Here is a 21,672-nt window from a genome sequence, read left to right as displayed (position 1 = left end):
AGTAAAGCCATGACCTAATCTTTATTATAAAATTATTTCAGTAGATTTTACTATTGGCTTGTCAGTACAATGTCTGTTTTATTCATTCATAAGCAGTTTTTCCTGCTGGTGCTTACAATTCCACGATTACCTGAAGGGAGTTCTATAGAGTTGATTCTGTATTTACATTTGGAGATAGGATAATGTATAGTGGTCTCTCCAGGCTTGGCTCCATTGAAATTCTAGTTCTATTGAAGCCCTAAATTCATAAAACTATAAGGTGAGGTACTGTGCTTATGCGTTTCATTTTGATGTTGGTCTGCAAATCATGTTCATTTTCCTCCTTTTAAAATATGTTTGTCTAATCCAGTCATTTTCAAAGTGTAGTCCTATGACCCCTGGGATCCTCAAGACCCTATCAAGGCAATTTGTGAAGTTGAAACTATTTTTGTAATAATTCAAAGACATTACTTGCTTTTTGAACTATCCATTCTTTTATGAGTATACAGAGGCCTCATAAGATGTGATATAGAAACAGATTAAATGCAAGAAGAAATATGAGAATCTAGTTGGCTAGATAAGCCAGACTTTAAGAGATTTGCAGAAATGTAAACCAATGATTTTTTTGTTTGGGAAAATAGTTATTTTTCTTTTCTTTTCTTTTCTTTTTTTTTTTTTTTAAAGATCTTATTTATTTATTCATGAGACACACACACACACACACAGAGGCAGAGACACAGGTAGAAGGATAAGCAGGCTCCATGCAGGGAAACTGACATGAGACTCGATCCCGGGTCTCCAGGATTAGGCCCTGGGCTGAAGGTGGTGCTAAACCACTGGGTCACTGGGGCTGCCCTATAATTATATTTCATAAATACATTATTTCTGTTAACATGTTATGGGCTTATTGTTATTTTTAAATGAATTAATAAGTATTTTCAAAATTTCTCAGTTTTGATATCCAAGATAGTAAGTATCAGTGGATACTTAAATAAAAGCTCTTTGGGATTCTCAATAATTTTCAAGAGTGCAAAGAAATTCCAAGACCAAAATGTTTGAGAGGTCTAATCTAGTGTGTTTATAAACTACTGTATGATTCTGACTTTGACTCTATTTCCTTGTTTCTCTTTCTTTCTCTTCCTTATTTGATAGTTCTACTGACAGATTTCTATACTCCATCTTTCCCCTCAATCTTACCTCTTGATAATTTAGCCTTATACCCCACTGAGCTCAGCCTAGCATCCTCAACATTGGCAGATGACAGAAAGACAGTAATAACAGTTAATATAGCAATTTGTCTTAAATAAAATATTAAGTTTCATTTGCCTTTCTAACTATATTGACTGCATTTCAGGTAAAAATCATCACATGTTATTTCACTTATTAGATGATTTGAATAAAAAATAAACTTTCAAACTTTTCATTTGATTTAATTTTATAGCAAATTTTACCAAAATGTCAAAAGGTGGGATATATTATATTTTACCCTTCCAATTTTCATATCAGAATTAAAAAAAAAAGATTTATTTATTTATTTTAGAGAGAGAGAGCATGCCAGGGGGACGGGCAGAGGGAGAGGGTCTAAGGATAGGGTGAGAGAATCTCAAGCAGACCTCCCTGTTGAGCACAGAGTGCAACTCAGGGCTAGATCTCATGACTTAGAGATATTACCTGAACCAAAATAAAACGTCGTACATTTAACTGATGGAGCCACCACCCCAACGCCCCTCATATTAGGATTTTAATTGTAAGTTGAATCATTTACATACACTAAAGCTTGCAGAACTGTATGGATAGAATTCTGTAGCCCTAAAGACCAATAAAAGACCAACATGTCTGTCTAGCTAATGCTGTTTATTAAAAAATAGCATAATCAAGTATACCTGAAAATTTTCCTTTGAAGATTTGTCTGAAATTTTACTTATATCATTGGGTAAGCTCCTTAACTTTTATTTTTAATTAATAGATTGTGAATTCAGTAAATATCATTTTTTGTGTGTTCAATCAAGACATTCTTAAGATCAAATGAGTACCATGTATATGTATAAAGTGAAAAGTCAATTTAGTATTTTATTTCTTTGTTGAAATAGAGATTCCAGATTATTTTTTTGTTTTTTAGTGAAAGACTTCTTAGATTTTTCTTTAAATAGGTTAAATATTTGATTGGTAGCTGTACAAAGATATTTAGTTACCTCCACAGCAGTGATGTGTGTGTTGCAGCTAAGGGTGGGGTAATGAATGTGGATGAGTGGAAATGAAATCCTTTTCTCCTGGGTCAGGATTGATTAAGTCTTCAGTTATAAAAGTGCTCGGTAGCCATGTCTCTCTGGTGGCAGTGTGTTGAGCTTTCTCTTTTCCTCTCTCTCACATCCAGTCACTTGCAAAGTGTTATCAATTCTGTCTCAGTAGCTCATGTTTGTTTTCTTCTCTCATTCTTCCTGCAACTGACTTTGTTCTAGTACTAATCATTTCTTGCTTGGACACTTCAGTACTCTCCTGTGTGCAGTTTTATTTCTCTCCAATTCATCATCTGCACTGCTGCTAGGGTGATTAAAAAATGATATGATGATAACATCATATAAAATGTATGTACAGTATTGTATAGTACTTTTTTTCTTGAGATAGTGTTGGATACTGGTTAAAAGTGCTAGCTTTGGATTCAGACTGCCTGTGTTTCCTAACCTATGCGCACATTTCTTTAAACGGAAATAATACTATGATGTATGTGAAGTGCATTGCTCAGTACATTCTCTATAAATATTAGCTATTTTCCATAGCACTGTGTATGATTGAAATTATTAGTTATTTATAATTATATATTTATATCTGTCTTCTCTGGTAGACTACTATAAGTACCATGAAGGCAAGAAGCCACATGGCAGAGCAGGTTCTCTCCTATGTGTCACCTTTAATGCTGTATTAAAATTACTTGATTACTGTCAATTGCAGTAACTACATTTATTGGATGCATGCCCTTTCACTGTATCATGTGTGTATGTGTGTATACATATGTTCATGTATAAATATGTATAAAGGTATAGTTAATCCTCAAAACAGTCCCAGAAGATACTTCTTTATTTTAATTTTATAGATGAGGAAACTGAAGCTCATATATTCTTAAAAATTAATTTAGATTACATCTCAACTAAGAATTTGGGCCAATCAGTAGCTGATGCAAGAGTATCTTGAGGCAAAGGCTGTGACCTATTCATACATCTAATGGTAAGGCTGTTCTTGTAGTTTGAATTCATGTGTAGTACCATATTCAGTAGAGTAGCTGTTATGGTCCCTGGTGTCAACACTATATCACACCTATAAGAAAGAGTTAGATGAATTCTACCATTGCTTGCCAGGTGTTCCATCTTACTTCAGGAATGGAAAATTTAAGGCAGAGAGTAGTTATTCATGGTACTCTTCCTTGTATCTGAAAACCTTCCTGGATACATATATTATAGGTATAACTTTAATTTGTTTTATATTTCACTTCGCTTAAATTTACTTCATTGATTTCATTTACTCATTGTAAGCAGTTCTAATTGAAAATGAATAGAGGTTCAATTAAAATTGATGGTTTTAATTCTTATTAGGGAACTTCTATTATTACAAATGTGATAATCAACTATTATTTTTAAAATCAAATAAAAACTGTGAATGCCATAATGACTTAGTTATGTGCTTTAGTTTCTATTGTTTTCCATTTGTGATAGATGCATTTTGTAAAATGGGTGTAAAGAATTCAGAGTAGGTGGCTCCACAAATTGACTAGTGATTATTCTCAATTTGCTATTGTCAAGTGTTTTTGTCACTTATCTAGATTTGAAAGAATGAACAAACACATGATGCTTTTAAAAACTGAATTACTCTTTCTTTTGACATAAAAATAGAGAGCTTTGCAAATACTATTCAGCTGAATTTTCCTCCACAACCAATCCACCAAATTAAAAATTAGATAATTTTCTTGACAGCAAGTTTTGCAGTGTATATAAATGTATAATTGGAGAAGCTTATCTTCAACAATTTTTAGCCTTCTCTTTTCCTGTACTCTCTCCAGTATTGGACATTAATTATTTTTTGTCAATTTGATGGGTAAAAAATTTGTGCTTAATTTTTCCTTCAATTTGTGTTTCTTTGATAACTAATAAGTGTGTGTGCATGTGTGTGTGCATATGCATACTTGTAAATAAGCAATTTTATGAATATAATTATATATATATCTGGATAGTTTTGACTAGATAATATATATTTTACTATGATTTCTCAATTATGCTATCTCTAAGCCTACAAATTAAGTCTAAAAACAGAGAAATGGAGATGTGACATTTTATTAGTAAAATCTCAAGTTAAGCTTCTATTCATTAGTTATATTTTCATTATCCTTTTATCTGAAGCTAAAAGAGAATTCTTTTTTTTTTATTAGTGAAACTTCAAGTTGAATCTTCCCTGACAGAGGCGGAAATCTAGATATTTAAATGTTTTGTATACTTTTTGTACCGGTTGTCAATTTATCTCTTTGCTCCATATCCACCCTTCTTTGCCCTGCTTTGTGATATTGGAGCTGAGCCCTATGAGCATTTCTGTTTTGCCAGGTTGGACAATGCTAAGCTTTTCAGTAGATGGCGTTGGAGAGACACTGAATGAAGAAGAGGCTTTTCTTCCTGGTTCCAAAATGCCTTTTTATTCCTGCTCCAATAGTGAGCTGAAGCCAGTGGCATGCCAGATACCCAGTGTCCCACACTTTCTCTCCCTTGAGTTTTGATGGTACTCACAGTCAGCTGGGGACAGCCAGTAGGACACATCTTCCAGTGTTCCAGTGAGTTGCGTTAACACCCTCTCAACACCCACCCACATGCCCCTTTCAGGAGGCATTCTTATACTCTTTGCAGCATCTTCTATCTTCTTGAACATATGATGTTTTATTTGTAATAGCTGTTTAATAACACCTTCTACAAATTCTATCAACTCTATGATTTCTTGGAATTCTAGCCACTTTGGCCTTCCTGGACTACCATCCCTGTCTTTTCAATTTAGGGATACTGCTTAATTTGCCTCTTTCTGTGTTGCAGCCTGAAAAGTCTCTGCAGTAAAGTAGGACAGTCATAGGGATTACCTCATTTTTCTCTCCCTCCCAGGGAATATTCTGCTTTGGTTGTTGTGAAATGACGTTTTATTTATTTTTTTTCCAGTTTTTTATTTGGTTGAGACAGCAAGGTAAATCTGGTCCTTGTTCCTCCATTATGTTTGGAGAGGAAGTCTACTTCTTTTAAATTCTACAAATTAAAAAAAATAAATTCTACAAATTAGAAAGTATTATGATAATTAATATTTTAAAAATTGCTTACATTAAAAAATGCAGACTTATCATTGTGTTTGCTGCATATTAGGTCGTCCTTCTAGAATCCTTTTTATTTTTCCTGGAGTACAATCTTTGGAGGTTCGCTTACTGATGTCTCTTGGTAGTGAACTTGGTAGTGAACTCTATTCTTATATTTAAATATTTTTGTTTTATCATCATTTATTTGTATTTTATCATCATTCTTTTATCATCTTCATAATATAGCAAAACAACATTCATGTTATGGTAGTCCCAGAAAGAGAAGAGAGAGAGAAAGGGACAGAAAATTTACTTAAAGAAATAATGGCTGAAAATGTCCCAAATCTGGGGAGAGATAAGGCCATCCAAGGACAAGCTCAAAGATGTCCAAATTAGATTCAACCCAAAGAGATTTTCATTGAGATGCATTATAATAAAAGTCTGAAAAATCAATTACAGAATTTTTAAAGCAGCAAGAATAGCTTGGCACATAAAAGGGAATCCCGGTAATGCTATCTGCAGATTTCTCAGCCCAACCTTTCCGGGCCAGGAGAGGATGGGATAAGATATTCAAAATGGTCAAAGAAAAAGCTGCAAACCAAGAATACATCACTAGCAAAGTTGTCCTTCAGAAATGAGGGAGACATAGACTTTTCCACACAAAAGCTAATGAAATTTATTACCACTAGACTGTCTTACAAGAAATGGTAAAGGAAGTTTTCAAGCTGAAATGAAGGGACACTAATTGGTAAACATGAAAACATATGAAAGTAGAAAATTCACTAGTAAAGGTAAATATATAGTCAAATTCAAAATAATATTGCAGTGGTGGTATATAAATCACATATCCTAGCTTATAGGTTAAAAGATAAAACTGTTAAAAATAATCAGTGCTACAATATTTTATTAATTCATACACAATATAAGGAGATGTAAATTGGGACATCAACAACAAAATGTGAAAAGGGGGCGAGTAAAAGTGTAGAACTTCTATTATGTGATTGACGTTAGTATAAGCTTAAAATAGACTATTGTAACTACATGATGTATTATGAAAGTCTCAAATCACAAAGCTAAATCCTATAGACACATAAATGATGAAAAGAATAGAATAAAAGTATACCACTACAAAACATCAATTCGTAAGAAAGTCAATGAGAGAGGAGAAAAAAGGAACAAAAGAATTGTAAAACAACCAGAGAGCAATTAACAAAACGGTGATTGTACCTTATCTATCATTAATTACTCTTAATATAAGTGCTTTAAATTCTCTAATTAGAAGACATAGAGTAGCTGAATGGATTAAAACAAAACAAAACAAAACCCCCTAACTATATGCTGCCTACAAGAGACTCAGTTAAGCTTTAAGGATACTTATAGGCTGAAAATAGATAGGAAGAAGATACTCCATTCAAATGAAAACCAAAAGTGCAGGGTTAGCTATATTATATCAGATAAAATAGACTTTAACTCAAAAGCTATAACAAGAGACAAAGAAAGCCCTTATACAACGATAAAGGAGTTAGTTTACCAAGAGGCTATAACTATAAATATATACACATCCAGTATTGGAGTACCTAAATATATTAAACAATTATTAATATATTTAAGGCAAAAATAGACAGCAATGCAATAATAGTAGGGAACTTTGATACACCACTTTAAACAATGGATAGATATTCCAGACAGAAAATCAGTAAGGAAACACTGGAGTTGGATTATACTTTAGACCAAGTGAACCTAACAGATGTTTATAGAACATTTTGTCCAGTAGTAGTACACACATTCCTCTCAAGCATGCATGGAATGTTTTGTAGGATAGATTACATATTAGGTCACAAACAGATAAATTTAAGAAGATCAAAATTATATCAAGTATCTTTTCTGACAACAAGAGGAAACCTGGAAAATTCACAAATATGTGGAAATTAAAGGACACATTTCTGAACAATAGGTCAAATAAGGAATCAAAAGAAATCAAAAGGAAAGTAGAAAAATCTCAAGATAAATGAAGATGGAAGCATAACATACCAATACTTAGGGGATGCAAGAAAAGCAGTTTGAAGAGGAAAGTTTATAGTAATAAACACCTGTATTAAGAAAAAAGAAAGATCTTAAATAAACAATCTAATTTTATACCTTGAGGAACTCTAAAAGGAAGAACAAACTAAACCTAAAGTTGGCAGAAGGAAAAAATAAAGATTAGAGCAGAAGTAAATGAAGTAGAGAAGTAGAGATTATAAAGGTACTAGAAAAAATCAATGATAAACTTGTTGAATCACACCTGGAAGTGATGTAACATTGTATATTAATTATGCTTCAATAAAAAAAAACCTAGATGAAACTAGAAATGTTTCTTTGAAAAGACAAACAAAATTGACAAATCTTTAGCCAAACTCACCAAGGAAAACAGGATTTAGGAGACAGGATTCAAATAAATAAAATAAAATATGAAAGAGGGGACATTACAACTGATAAAAAAGAAATACAAAGGATTATAAGAGACCATTATGAGCAGTTATATGCCAACAAATTGGGCAACCTAAAGGAAACATATGACCTATCATGACTGAAACATGAAGAAATAGAAAATCTGAACTCATTGATCACTAGTAAGGAGATTTAATCAATAATCAAAAACCTTCTAACAAATAAAACTTCAGGACCAGATCGCTTTCCAGATGAATTCTACCAAACAATTAAAAGAATTAACACCACTCCTTCTCCAACTCTTCCAAGAAATTTAAGAGGAGGGAACATATCCAAACTTACTTTATGACGTCAGAGTTATCCTGATACTGAAGCTGGATAAGGACACTAAAAGCAATGAAAGTGATAAGCTAATATCTCTGATGAACATAGGTCTAAGATCCTCAATGGTATAATAGCCAAATTCAAGGATCATACTCCATAGTCAAGTGGGATTCATCTCTGTGATGCAAAGATGATTCAACATATAAAAATTAATAAATGTGATATGCTACATTAACAGAATGAAGGATAACAATCGTATTATCATCCAATAATGCAGAAAAGGCATTTGTTAAAATTTAACATCCTCTCATGATAAAATTTTTTTTAAAAAATTAGGTGTGGAAGGAATGCACCTCAATATAATAAATGCACCTCAATATAATAAAGGCAACCCCAAAACTAAAACCATACTCAGTGTTACAGAGTTAAAAGCCTTTTCTTTAAGATCAGGAATAAGACAGGGATGCCCACTCTTGCCACTTTTATTCAACATAGTGCTAGAAGGCCTAGCTATGTGATTAGCCAAGAAAATAAAAGACATCTAAATTGGAAAGGGAGAAGTAAAATTGTTTGTTTGCATATGACATGATCTTATGTAGAGGAAATCTTAAATATTCCATAAAAAAACTGTTAGAACTAATAAATGAATTCAGTAGAATTTCAGGAAACATAATCAACATAAAAAAGTAGTTGCATGTCTATACACTAACAATGAACCATCTGAAGAGAAATTAAGAAACTTACTCATTAACAATAGCATCAAAAATAATAAAATGCCTATGAATACATTTATCCAATAGGTGAAAGGCCTGTAAATGGAAAACTATAAGACAGTGAATGAAATTGAAGGAAACACAAATAGTTAGAAAAATATCCTTGTTCTTGGTTTGGAAGAATTAGTTTTGTGAAAATGTCCATACTACCCAAAGTGATGTACAGATTCAGTGCAATCTCTATTAAAATTCCAATGGCACATTTTACAGGAATGGAAAAAAAAATCTTAAACTAGCCCTTTATCTGATACGTCATTTGCAAGTATCTTCTCCCATTCTGTAGGTTGTCTTTGAGTTTTGTTGACGGTATCTTTTGCTGTGCAAAAGCTTCTTATCTTGATGAAGTCCCAATAGTTCATTTTAGCTTTTGTTTCTTTTGCCTTAGTGGCTGTATCTTGCAAGAAGTTACTGTAGCCGAGTTCAAAAAAGGTGTTGCCTGTGTTCTCCTCTAGGACCATAAAGTTGAGGGTCCACTTCTGGATTCTCTATTCTGTTCCATTGATCTATGTGTCTGTTTTTGTGCCAGTACCACACTGTCTTGATGACCACAGCTTTGTAGTACAACCTGAAATCTGGCATTGTGATGCCCCCAGCTATGGTTTTCCTTTTTAAAATTCCCGACTATTCGGGGTCTTTTCTGATTCCACACAAATCTTAAAATAATTTGTTCCAACAAATTAATATTACTTAATATTTAGTTGACCAGAGCTCCCTGTGCTTCCCCATTGAGAATGATATTTGCTGTGGGCTTTTCATAGATGGCTTTTAAGATGTTGAGGAATGTTCCCTCTATCCTTAAACTCTGAAGAGTTTTGATCAGGAATGGATGCTGTATTTTGTCAAATGCTTTCTCTGCATCTGTTGAAAGGATCATATGGTTCTTGGTTTTTTTTTTTTTTTCTGATATGATGAAACACATTGATTGTTTTATGAGTGTTGAACCAGCCTTGCATCCCGGGGATAAATCCTACTTGGTCATGGTGAATAATCTTCTTAAGATTGGATCCTATTGGCTAGTATCTTGTTGAGAATTTTTGCATCCATGTTCATGAGGGATATTGGTCTATAATTCTCCTTTTTGGTGGGGTCTTTGTCTGGTTTTGGAACTAAAGTGATGCTGGCCTCAGAGAACGAATTTGGAAGTACTCATTCTCTTTCTATCTTTCCAAACAGCTTTAGGAGAATAGGTATGGTTTCTTGTTTAAACGTTTGATAGAATTCCCCTGGGAAGCCATCTGGCCCTGGACTTTTGTGTCTTGGGAGGTTTTTGATGACTGCTTCAATTTCCTCCCTGGTTATTGGCCTGTTCAGGTTTTCTATTTCTTCCAGTTCCAGTTTTGGTAGTTTGTGGTTTTCCAGAAATGCGTCCATTTCTTCTAGATTGCCTAATTTATTGGCGTATAGCTGTTCATAATATGTTTTTTAAAATCGTTTGTATTTCCTTGGTGTTGGTAGTGATCTCTCCTTTCTCATTCATGATTTTATTAATTTGAGTCTTCTCTCTCTTCTTTTTAATAAGGCTGGCTAATGGTTTATCTATCTTGTTAATTCTTTCAGAGAACCAACTCCTGGTTTTGTTGATCTGTTCCACAGTTCTTCTGGTCTCGATTTCATTGAGTTCTGCTCGAATCTTTATTAACTCTCTTCTTCTGCTGGGTGTAGGATCTATTTGCTGTTTTTTCTCTAGCTCCTTTAGGTGTAAGGTTAGCTTTTGTATTTGAGTTCTTTCCAGTTTTTGGATGGATGCTTGTATTGCAATGTATTTCCCTCTCAGGACTGCTTTTGCTGCATCCCAAAGATTTTGAACAGTTGTATCTTCATTCTCATTAGTTTCCATGAATCTTTTTAATTCTTCCTTAATTTCCTGGTTGACCCTTTCATCTTTTAGCAGGATGGTCCTTAACCTCCATGTGTTTGAGGTCCTTCCAAACTTCTTGTTGTGATTTAGTTCTAATTTCAAGGCATTATGGTCTGAGAATACGCAGGGGACGATCCCAGTCTTTTGGTATCGGTTCAGACCTGATTTGTGACCCAGTATGTGGTCTATTCTGGAGAAAGTTCCATGTACACTTGAGAAGAATGTGTATTCAGTTGCGTTTGGATGTAAAGTTCTGTAGGTATCTGTGAAATCCATCTGGTTCAGTGTATCGTTTAAAGCTCTTGTTTCTTTGGAGATGTTGTGCTTAGAAGACCTATCGAGTATAGAAAGCGCTAGATTGAAGTCACCAAGTATAAGTGTATTATTATCTAAGTATGTCTTAACTTTGGTTATTAAGTGATATATTTGGCAGCTCCTACATTCGGGGCATATATATTGATGATTGTTAAGTCCTCTTGTTGGATAGATCCTTTAAGTATAATATAGTGTCCCTCTTCATCAATCACTACAGTCTTTGGGATAAATTTTAGTTTATCTGATATAAGGATGGCTACCCCAGCTTTCTTTTGAGGACCATTTGAATGGTAAATGGTTCTCCAACCTTTTATTTTCAGGCTGTAGGTGTCCTTATGTCTAAAATGCATCTCTTGTAGATAGCAAATAGATGGGTCCTGTTTTCTTATCCAGTCTGAAACCCTTCGCCTTTTGATGGGGTCATTAAGTTCATTCACGTTCAGAGTTACTATTAAAAGATATGAGTTTAGTGTCATCATGATACCTATTCAGTCCCTGTTTTTGTGGATTGTTCCATTGGACTTCTTCCTAAAGGGGAATTTTAAGAGTCCCCCTTAAAATTTCTTGCAGAGCTGATTTGGTGGTCACATATTCTCTCAGTTCCTGCCTGTCTTGGAAGCTCTTTATCTCTCCTTCTATTCTGAATGAGAGCCTTGCTGGATAAAGTATTCTTGGCTGTATGTTTTTATCATTTAGGACCCTGAATATATCCTGCCAGCCCTTTCTGGCCTGCCAGGTCTCTGTGGAGAGGTCTGCTGTTACCCTAATATTCCTCCCCATATAAGTTAGGGATTTCTTGTCTCTTGCTGCTTTAAGGATCTTCTCTTTATCTTTGGAATTTGCAAGTTTAACTATTAAATGTCGAGGTATTGAACAGTTTTTATTGATTTTAGCTGGGGATCTCTCTATTTTCTGGATCTGAATGCCTGTTTCCCTTCCCAGATTAGGAAAGTTTTCAGCTATGATTTGTTCAAATACATATTCTGGCCCTCTGGCCCTTTCGGCGCCCTTGGGAACCCCAATTAAACATAGATTTTTCTTCCTCAGGCTGTCACTTATTTCCCTTAATCCATCCTCATGATCCTTTAATTGTTTGTCTCTTTTTTCCTCAGTTTCCCTCTTTGCCATCAACTTGTCTTCTCTGTCACTCACTCATTCTTCCACTTCGTTAACCCTCGTTGTTAGGTCCTCTAGTTTGGATTGCATCTCATTCAATTGATTTTTAATTTCTGCCTGATTAGATCTAAATTCTGCAGTCATGAAGTCTCTTGAGTCCTTTATGCTTTTTTCTAGAGCCACCAGTAGCTGTATAATAGTGCTTCTGAATTGGCTTTCTGACATTGAATTGTAATCCAAATTTTGTAACTCTGTGGGAGAGAGGACTGTTTCTGATTCTTTCTTTTGAGGTGAGGTTTTCCTTCTAGTCATTTTGCTCAGTGCAGAGTGGCCAAAAACAAGTCGTATTGGGAAAAGGAGAAAAAGAGAGGAGAGAAAGAAGGAAAGAAAAAGAAAAGAAAGAGAAAAAAAAAATAAAGAGAAGAAAAGAAAAAAAAGGGGGAGGGATGAAAACAGAAATCAAAAAACAAAAAAATAAGGGGGAGTATCCTCTGATTCTGTATATTGTAAATCCCTCGACTTCCCCTGGAACTTTCCAGTGCTGCTTGGTCTAGATAATAATGATCAATAACTTGGTCTAGATAATAATTTGTTTTTCCCCTATCCGTCTAGCTGGTCTTCTGGGGGAGGGTCCTGCTGTGCTGATTTTCAGGTGTTAGCACTTGGGGGGCTGCTCGGCCCCCTGCCTGGTCCAGGGCTCAGGGAAAGATGTTTAAGCTGTGTTTAGATGTTTAAGGCCACTGTGAGGCTCAGTGGGGGCTGTTTACCCCGTGAGGCCCCAGGAGGAACAACCCCAGTGGTAGCGGCCAGCTCTGGAGCCCTGGAGTCAGCTCCCGCAGTAACTATGGAGCTCTCAGCCTGCAGGGGCCTGGATGCTCCGGGGGCGGGACCGCTGATCTGCTCAGCTTGGGGCAGGAGCGTCCTTGCTGTCCTGGGCCCTCCTGGCCTCTGCCTGTCTCCGTGGGAGGCCGGATCCTGGGCTGTGTCCCCGGCGCCCTGTGCTCCCAGGTCTGCGCTGTTGGATTTGCGCTCCCGGCCGGGCAGCCCCCTCCCCGCAGAGCCTCTGTCAGAGCCGCCCCCGAGCTGCTCCCAGGCCGTGGGGCGTGTGCTGCAGTCCTTTAGGGAGCTTGGCGCACTCTCCCCGGGGCGCAGGTGCTCTGTTAGTGTCCCAGGGAGCCTGAGGGCACCCCCGCCCTCCTGGGGTCCTGCTCTAACTCCCTGCGAGCCAGGAAGATTGGTGCAGCTCCTGCTTCTCCAGACGGAGCTTTCCTGCCCTGGGGACACTCGCCCCGGCCTCAGCCTGGGTCCTCGCGGGGCCCCTCCCCCTTGGATGCCTTTTGTTTCTTTATTTCTCTTTTCCCCGTCTTCCTACCTTGATAGAAGCGTGAACTCTTCTCACTGTAGCATTCCAGCTGTTCTCTCTTTAAATATCAGGCCAAATTCGTAGATTTTCAGGATGATTTGAAGGTTATCTAGGTAATTTGGTGGGGACAGGTGACTTGGGGAACCTACTTTTCTGCCATCTTGCCCCGCCCCCCGATGTTTTTGATTCTTGAAACCAATAACTTCTATATTTAACCTTCTTTCTCATGGGTTTTTGGTTTGCTTATCCAGAGATGCGTGTTTATTTTGGCACCACAAATGAGTTTGGGCCTGCTGTGGTCACTTTGATTCATTAGTGCTATCATTCTCAGCAAACTTTGAAATGACATTTCATACTTACTGGCTCCTTGGGCATTACCTCTTAGTCATTGCTTTAGAATTTTTATTTCTAAACTAGACTTTCTCTCAACTACTAGTTCCAATTATTGTTGGAGAATGACATGGAAATGTCTTTAAAAGCATCTTTGTTCATCAAGATATCCAAAAGGAATGCCAGTTGAATGGAAGGGGAAGTAGAAGAGGAATCCAAGAGAGCAATTGGTACAGTTGACACACTGAAAAGGCTTGTCCTAGGTCAGGTCTTTATGGGTGGCCCCTGGCTCAGGTTATGACTCCTGTGAGTGAGTCCTCTGAGTGAATCATAGGCTATAATCACCTATGGGATTCAGTGACTGTTTTATGCAACTGCCTTATAAGTTGAGTGAGTGCTCACTCACTCTACACTTAAGGTAGAGTATTCAGAGAGGAGGCAGAAAAGATTAAAAACAACAACAACAAAAGAAAACCTAGAAACTATTGATCTATTTCTGGAATATGACCTATTCTTCAACTGAAATTGAATTCTAGTTCCATTGTGTGTATGAATGCTCCTGTGGGGTGGGTGGGTGTAAGACTCAATCTTGGTTTGTGACAGCATTGACAATCTCCAAGGTTGTGGTAAAGTTCTTTAGAAAAAGAAAAATCTTGTATGTTTAAAAAAATTGCTTACTAAACTCCTGTCATGAAACTTTTTAAAGAGTAGACAAAAGTGCAGTTTTATCAGTTCCAACTTTGACTGTCCTCTCTTCTGAGATTTTGGAAATTATATTTGAAATGTAAATAGCAGGTGTAACTTTTATAATTTTTAAGGACTATTGGAAGAGTGGGAAATGATGCTGATTGTGAAATCAATTCTAAATCTTAAAAACATTGAAGAACTATATCAGATATCTATGAAAGTTATGAAGTGTTTACAGTAGCTATTTTGACATTAAGTTATGCATTATTTGTTACTATTGAAAGATACACTAAATTATTTTGAACTTTTGTTGTAAAATACAGGTTTTTAAAAAATTTTATTTAGTTTTTCCCATTAAAATTAGCAAGCAGGGGCAGCCCTGGTGGCCCAGGGGTTTTAGCGCTGCCTTCGGCCAGGGCCTGATCCTGGAGATCTAGGATCGAGTCCTGCGTCGTGCTCCCTGCACAGAGCCTGCTTCTTCCTCTCTCTCTCTCTCTCTCTCTCTCTCTCCCCTCTTTCTCTCTCATGAATAAATAAATAAAATCTTAAAAATAAATAAATAAGTAAAATTAGCAGGCAGGGCTACCCTTGGTACACAGCCATGTCTCTCCTGATGACAAATGTAATCTAAAGTGATCGATTTTTTGAGGATCAATTCTTTAATAAAGATGGTGAATGAGCCCCCTAAACCTCATGTAAAGCCTGTGGCCTACTCTCCTTGTGAAAAACTCATTTATAGTGATTTCTTAAATGACTACAAGGACTTTTTCTAAAAATTTGACTCAAGTTTAATTTCAGAAATGATTTTTCTGAACTTCTGATTGAGACACTATCAATAAAAAGCTAAACATTTAAAAGTATTTAAAATTAAAACTTAATATTCATGTTCAAAGGCTGTGAACTAAGCATTATGGGAGATAGAAGGATAAAGACATAGCACCTGGTTTTTAGGAGCTTGAGGTTTCTCTGTGACTGGGGATAAGGAGCATACGTGAAACAAATAGTGCATAAGCAATTAATGTTCAGTAAAGAAACTTTTGCATACTAGGAGACCTGGCATTTAATTTCTAGTGACTTCTTCAGAGAAATAAAATTCTTTTTATACATTTAAAGTTACTGTTTTATGCAACTGCCTTATAATTAAGGATTTTTAGATATGGCACTTTAGCAAACATAGGATACTTTCTGCAGTGTCTTCTGCTCAATTAATGAGGAAATTCATGTGTCCATTAATAGATATTGAAGAATGGTCTCCACATTAACTGATAACTTTGAAAACATTCCTTCAGAAGCCTGAGATATTTCAGCGTGGGTCAATGATGTCTTTTAGGCAACTTGGAAATTTTGGAGAATGTATAACAAAAATGGTACTAGAAGATCTGATTTGCTTTTTCCGCCATTCTAGTACTAACTGGAACCATTCTCTTCTTCCTGGAAAGGTCATCTATACAGTGACTTTTCCTTAAGATGACAACATGTTATTTAGTGATTTTTAAATTATTTCATCAAATATATCACCAAACTATTACCTTAAAATACCTTTGAACCCTAAACCTAGTCTTGCACAAAATAATTTCTTCAACAATCTATACTAAATTTAAAATTTAATTTCTTCATTAGAATAATTGGACAGGGGGTTCCTCCTTGGGAAGATTACTTATTGAAGCTAATACTGAGAGATATTGCTTGCATGCTTGAAAGATCTATGAAAAATCATCCTCACATTCATTGAAAGCTTAAATAAGAGGAATCCTAAATCTACAGTTCTACTTTCAACTTTAAGGAGATTGGAAAGAGGTTGATTATTATGAGTAATGTCACTCAGAATCTTATTTGATAACAGCAGCGGTAATTATAGAAAGTATGTTAATTTTCACAAGCCTGCTGTGAAGAAGATATTGGTAAAATGTGATAAATTTTTCCAATGAATGAAGCTCTAAGCATATGAGCCATGATGAAGCCATGATGAAACTGTATATATACAGTTATAGTTTATAGTTTTTGGGCTGTGCTGCCATTAATGATGTATAGAGTGGCTCTGATTTGTTGATAGGATAACTATCTGAGAAAGAGAAGTTTTCCTTTTGATAGGAAATTATGAAATTTGCCTTGGGACAAAATGAGCAAACTGAATATTGCCCATTACTTTTTGCCAATTTAGTAATTATGTAAAAAATTGCAGAAGAATGAGGCAATCCTCTAGGAAGAGGAGCAGGAGAAAAAGCAGCTTTCTCCCCCGGCCCCATTTGGCCCCTGAAAATACTGCCTGCAGGAATGTATCTGTGAGGAGGAAGGGCAGGTCCTCTGCCCAGGTCTGCTAGGTGAATATCCTCTTTCCATCAGGTCAGTAAAATGCTTTCTGATCTCAAAACAACAGCAACAGCAACAACAACACACCTAGTACATCAGAATGGTAAAATTGTAGAAACCATAAACAAAGTTCTGTTCTTGATATTTCCAAATGATTGTCTCTCATCTAACTAGCATGTAGCTTGCTTTTTCCAACAGAAGGTTAAAGAATGTATGAATCCAAGAGCTTTGACTACTGTATGCCATTCACTTATGGATTATGAAAAACTTCTGTGGCTAAGTACTAAAGAACATGGTGTTTTTAAAGATTTATGCTGCCACCTGTACTTTGGGCTTTGGCTCTTTATTATATTTGTAAAATACTATCTAAGAAAACCAAGGCTGCTTATGTAAGTTAGTTATTTTATTCTGTTGAAACACCCACAAAGATTCCTTGACAAAAGCATTTTTTTATGATGAAACACAATGAATTGATTTGCAAAACCATATGAGCCAATATTGACTCTAAAAATAGGTTTTTAAAAATACGTAAAATGTAGCAGATCCTGAAGAGCAAAGCTTCTTATTGCACGACAAAAACATAACTGTTTTAGTTTAAAATAGTATTGTTACTAAAGAATTTTGGTTTGCTTATTTTTTTTTAAATAGTTGGTATAAGTTTCTTTAGATATTTTGCCAGGCACTGAATCAGAAAATTCTGAAAGCCTCATAAAAGAACAAGGCTATAGGAGTTCAATAAATTATAAAATAACAAATAATTTAGATGTGAAAAAATAAATTCTACTTCTAATACTATTATTGCATTGATATTATTACATTACATACAATAAAACAAGGAATTTCAAGAAGGGCAGTGGGAAAGGCAACATATTTTAAAGATCTAGATTCAGAATACCTTGTTATTTTTGTTAGAAAGCAATTGAGTATGTGATTGTCTAGAGACTAAAAATGCTTTTGAAAGTGTATTGGCATAATGTGTTTGATTACAGATTATTTCTAAAGGTGTTAGCAAACTGACTTTCTCCTCTTTTAAAAATATCTAACTACTAGATAAATTATAAACCTACTTTTTCGAGAGAGTTAGCAAATTTGGAGGCACAACTACTTTAATGCTGTTCTTGAAATCAACATAGAAAGTCTGAGGTGTAGTCCTGCTGAGTCTGTTACTTCCTGAAAATTCTTGCTGCAGATTTTGTAATGACATCAAGTGTTCTATGGGTCTGGACTCCTGCTATTCCTGGATGCTATATTCATCAACCTCTCCAGTTGTTTGAATGATTCATATTCATTCTTTCTTCCCCTCTGTCTCTCTGTGTCACTGTCTCTTTATCTCTCTCTCTGTGCAAATAGCTCTTTGAGAGCAACTCTAATGCAGTACTACTTCCAGTAGATAATTTTTAAGTGATAGCTGAATTTTGTTTTATTCCTAGGTCCTCTTATAGCTTCAGTGTATCTCAAAGTCTTAGCCTTGGCCCAAGTCATGAACTCAAGGTCGTGAGAGTGAGCCCTGCATCTGGTTCCATGTTCAGCATGGAGTTTTCTGAAATTCCCGTCTCCTTCTCCCTCTGCCCCTCCCCTATGCTCTCTCTAAAATAAATAATTTTAAAAAAATATTTATTTATTTATTTGACGGAGAGAGAGCAGGCACAAGGAGGGGGAATGGGAGAGGGAAAAGCCGACTCTTCATCGAGCAATGAGCCTGACATGGGGCTTGACCTGGGATCATGACCTGAGCTGAAGGCAGACACTTGACCAACTGAGCCACCCATCACCCCATAAAATAAATAAATCTTTAAAAGAAAATTGCTATTATGACCTGAAAATAATATGAAGATATTTAGAAAAAGATCTGTGTTTATTTAGAGATAATGTCCAGGAATCTGTTTGAATTTAGCATACCTTATCATGTATTCCATATGGAGAATCTGATCTTTAAAAGTAGAGTGCTTTAAAAAAAAAATAAAAATAAAATAAAATAAAATAAAAGTAGAGTGCTTTAGTTGTCATCCTTGGTCATCCTATTCCATGCCTTAGTTAAACATATACGTATGCTCAGCAAATCTACAGATGAAGCAAAGATAATAGCATTGGTAAATGTATTATAGTTACAGAAATGAGATCCAAAAAATATTCTAGCAGAATAAAAGCAATTGGCTGAAGTTAATGAGATAATGTTTGATAGGGATAAATACAAAGCTCTACATTGCTGTTTTTCCTAAGGGAAAAACACTGTCTCAGGTGCAGATTGGTGAATAGAGATGGCTTAGCATATGTCTTAATAAGTGTGAAAAAAAGACTTAGGAATTGTGGTTAACAGTGGTTAACAGAATTCCATGGTTGCCAGAAAAAGCTGATGGGGCATTTAAAAGTATAGGAGATCCTATCTTTTTAATCAATAGAGTGAGTAAACTGCCTCTGCTATCTCCTTTCCTTTTCTGACTTATCCAAAATAATTTCTCAAGTTTTGAAAGCATCTTTTATACTTATGTATTAACATTTTTCTGTTCTGCTTATTAAATATAAATCACTTTGTATTCATATTATGTCATCAGTTTTTACCAATGTTTATTTTGAAGGCCCTTAATTTTTAGCTACAGTTTGCAAATGATGTAGGTCCATTTTCATATGGGTGTATCATACAATTAGTACTGTTTCCCAAGTTTTTTGTCTTTCAACCAAGCCTTGTCTTCTGTGCAACAGGATTAGGGAAAATGAACAGTATGAAAAATTCTCCCCTCTTGCTCTCCTAGTGCCTCTGGATTTTAGGGTTGTGTAAATGCCTTATTCTACAAAATAGAAATAAAACGTGGTTTTACCAGTTGATTCCAAGGCTATATACTTGAGAAATAAAAATAATCTAGTGTCTAGTGAGCTAATTCCAGCAAATTTTAGCTACCGGAGAATTTCACTTGGTACCCAGAGCCAAATGGAGAAATCTAAAACATTTAAGACAAAAAACTTTAAGCCGATTCTTAAACTAGGCATAAGAAACTTCTCTTTTAGGCTACTAGATCATCTCTACATAAAGCGTGCAGGCATGAATTTGCTCATTCATTTATTCATTTCTCTTTTTTTAAGATTTTATTTATTTTTTCATAAGAGACACACAGAGACAGGCAGTGACATAGACAGAGGGAGAAGCAGGCTCTGTGTGGGGAGCCTGATGTGGGACTTGATCCCAGGATCCTAGGATCAACAACCTGAGCTAAAGGCAGATGCTCAACCACTGAGCCAGCCACTCAGGCATCCCTATTCATTTATTTCTGCATTCAAAATATACTTAATATAAAACTTAGTTGAACTATAAGCACTGTAATAATCCCTATATCTTAATTTTCTAGTTTAAAAAATAAAAATGCTTCAGTACAAGATGTCTATTGGACCTGAGGCCTCTTTTAGCCTTTAACATGGCTGCTAGACTGACTGACCTCCTCCCTTTCTCCCTCCCTTTCTCCCTTCCTCCCTCTCTTCCTTTTTTATTATGAAACCTGGTATGCATATAAATGAATGTATCTTAACAGAGTTAGCAATAATATCAACAACAATAATAATACAAAGATCCATGTAAATACCATTCAGCTTCTAAAATAAATGTTCGATACTGGTTTCTCCCCAAATGCATCTTCTTGCTGCTTCCTATTCTCTTTTCTAAGAGAGATTTTTAAGAAAACCTTTGAATGTTTCTTTGCTGTTCTCCACAGTTTATTATATATGTATATCTTTGAACAATAACATTTTTAGTTTTGATTTTTGTAATTTATACTTATATTTTTTTCAATTTATTTTTTAAAGTTTTTTATATTTATCCTTATGGATGTATATAGATATATTCATTCATTCAATTTTGATGTTGCATACTATTCTACTGTACATATATACCATATTTTATCAATTTTGTAGTCATCGAACATTTATATTGCTTTCAGTCCTTCCTCCTACTTTTTTTTTTTTTGGTCTATCAAGAACAGTGCTTCAGCACATTCTTAGACATATATCCTAGTGCATGTGTGCAAGAATTCCTCTAAGTAAAGGAATTGCTGGGTCACACACTAGACAGATTCTCCTTTTTATCTGTAGTGCCAGAGTGTTTCCTGAAGTGGCTCTACCAATTTGTATTCTCACCAGTGTTGTGAGAGTTCTAGCTCTCTGCCTCATCCACAGCCTTTGGTATTGTCTAATTCTTTAATTTTGATTTATATGGAGGATGTGAAATGGCATCTCATTGTGGTTTCAACTTTCATTTCCCTGCCTACTAATGAGATAAACTTTTTATTCTTATGTTAATTGATCATTTATGTTTCTACCACATGGTAAAATGACTATTTTGTTTTTTCTACTTGCCTTTCATGTTACTCATATTATTGATTTGTAGGATTTAATTATATATCATATATATAAATCCTTTGGTGGCTTAATGTGATTATCTTATGTCTGATTGTGGGTTGTATTTTAAAAATTGTCTTGATAGTGTCTTTGAGGAATCAAAGTTAATTTTATTAACTATTTAAAAACTTTAAGTTTTTATGATTTGTGCTTTTTGCATTTTTTAAAACAAATCCTTTCTTACCCCAAAATCATAGAAATATTTTTCTGTAGTTTCTTCTATGAGTTTTAAAATTTTGCCTTTCCTATTTAAGTTGTCTACTTGGATGTGATTTTTGTTATGGCAGGAGGTAGGAATTCATTCTAACTTTTTTTTTTTTATGATAGTCACAGAGAGAGAGAGAGAGGCAGAGACATAGGCAGAGGGAGAAGCAGGCTCCACGCACTGGGAGCCCGACGTGGGATTCGATCCTGGGTCTCCAGGATCGCGCCCTGGGCCAAAGGCAGGCGCCAAACCGCTGCGCCACCCAGGGATCCCTTTTTTTTTTTTTTT

The 21,672-nt window shown here is 35.4% G+C and overlaps 1 protein-coding gene across 2 annotated transcripts in view; it reads left to right on the top strand.

The window, feature by feature from the left end:
- Positions 1 to 21,672, top strand: part of GPR158 (G protein-coupled receptor 158) — a 409,138-nt gene that overhangs the window by 57,617 nt on the left and 329,849 nt on the right. The window lies entirely within an intron of this gene.

The sequence above is a fragment of the Canis lupus genome, chromosome 2 (assembly GCF_003254725.2).
Source record: "Canis lupus dingo isolate Sandy chromosome 2, ASM325472v2, whole genome shotgun sequence".
In the NCBI taxonomy this organism is placed as follows: Eukaryota; Metazoa; Chordata; class Mammalia; order Carnivora; family Canidae; genus Canis; species Canis lupus.
The sequence above is the reverse complement of the archived record's forward strand: the minus strand, read 5'-3'. Positions and strand labels throughout refer to the sequence as shown.